Genomic DNA, 2,184 nt, shown 5'->3' with positions numbered 1-2,184 from the left:
ACACTCCCTTGTAAACCTTTCTCACACTGATTAATGAGCAGAGACAGATCCTGTTATTATTTTTAACAAGCTACAGTCTTAAGCTATTCTTCTCAAGGCAAAACAAAGCTCTAATATTTGCATTTAGTGCAACTGCTGTCTCTAGTTGATAGTGCGCTAAATGCAAAATCAACTAATCTCATCAACTCATCAAACAATCTGGATGCTAATGCGTATCTTGAAGGTAAACTTTTAAGTGCTCACTTACTTAAAACAACAACAAAACGTTTCCTTAATAAATCCTCCAGCTATTATCATCTGTACCCTAGGTTAAAGTGAGTCCTTTCAGCAATCTAACAGCCCTACATGAGTACCTTACCTCAGAAGAAATTACAGAGGAAACTGTGGTGATTTGGACTAAACTGAGGTATGTAACTCATAAACCAACGGCTAACAGCTCAGGGATGTTGTAGGGCCTGGACATCATTTATGGTTCATTTATAAAATACCTGAACAGAAGGTATGATTCCATTTTCTCCCGTTCCCATCTATGTGTTCATAGATTTTTAATTGCAATAGGAGAACTGAAGGGAGTGGTAGCTGGGTAGGGTTTGACCGCTAAATTGTATTCATGTGGTTGAGAAATCTTACTCTGGAGCACATTTTTTCTAAAGCATAATTGCAGCTTTATTGTATTAACAAGTACAGATTCATTTGTACTTGTTTTGGCAGAACTGTGCAAACAGACACATTTAATGGCTTTGCTGATAGCTATGAACCATAGTTAAGTTTGGTGTATCACACAAAAATTTCACACCAAAAAGGTGTAGTGTCAAATAACAATATTTTTACATGAGTAGTGTGCTTCATATTTCATAGTCATGACTAAACTAATAAGAATGATGAACTAGATGCCACATATGGCTCATGTGTGTAAACCTAAAGTTACTATCCATATTTGAAGAACATTAGCAGATGAACCATACTAATGTCAAAGCCAGATATGGAAGATTCACAAACACATGCAGACATCACTGGTGCACTTTCCCAAGACAGTAAAATATCCCTGGCAGGAAAGTGCAGGAGGAAGGCCAAACATATTGGGTCTGCTGTATCAACATCAGGGCAGCCAACATCTGATCTAAGAGACAGAAATGAAAAACATATTAAGTGTTTACTAGAATTTGATTTCTCAGCTTTACATTAAGGTATTTTTTTTTATAATCAATGCTGAATAAATATGAATTAAATGACTGAGGGGTTGTAAAAGAAGAGCTGATAAAAAATGTCCTGTTCCATATCCTGTTTTTGACATTCGATGGACACCAAGAATACTCAAAGTCAATATTTCTACTTGCGCAACATAACCCACAGTGAAGGTGAGAAGTCGAGGCAATCTTTTGTTGCTACTTGTCTTGGCACATCATGACTTACAGCCCCTTTGGCTATATTTTCTGGTGTGGAAATGTAGACGTGTTCAGCATGCCAGCACAGATAGAGGAATTCATCAGCTGCATTTAGGTGTGGTTGTTCTATATTGTCTTATCTCAAGGCGACAGCTGAAATAATCAATTTTCACTTTAGAGTTTGGAAAACATTAAAACATTATAAATTATAGTTAATGGTATGTGAATAAACTGGAAACTGCGTAAATGCAAATATTCCTATTTGAAGTTGTATTAGATGAGCTTTTTTACTTTCATTTCTTGCACAGTCATGAGGTGATGGATCCATCTTACAGACCCAGAAAAGTTTTTTTCTCTGTTTTCATTCATGGTGAACCTCTTAAAGTTTTACAACAATCTTCTGAAACTCCTAAGATGCCCTCTGGCCAAAAATGTATGTCTCTGTTGTTGCTTCACTAAGACGTTTGACCTTTGTCATGCAGACTGATGTATGTGCAGATTGACAGAAGACAGCTTCTTTAAAATTGGCTCCCTAAAGAGAGAAACTTTCTTTGTGTTATTTTAAAATTTGGATTAAAGGCATGTACTTACAAGAAAGACTTTATGACATCATAGCCAGTTCAACAGCCACCCACCGTCAAATATTCAACACATAGAAGTGTGGAGTGAAAATATTGAATGTTTACAGACACCAGGTAAGCTCATCTGTGAAGCAGGACATTTCTTGTGTGCAGCAGTTTAAGTTTTGAAAATCTATGAGCCCAGGAATTTTACATGGTAGAGAAAGAATGTGAACTGT

This window comes from Leuresthes tenuis, unplaced genomic scaffold (assembly GCF_036924035.1).
Source record: "Leuresthes tenuis unplaced genomic scaffold, fLeuTen1.0.hap1 SCAF_9, whole genome shotgun sequence".
In the NCBI taxonomy this organism is placed as follows: Eukaryota; Metazoa; Chordata; class Actinopteri; order Atheriniformes; family Atherinopsidae; genus Leuresthes; species Leuresthes tenuis.
This window is presented reverse-complemented; position numbering follows the sequence as displayed.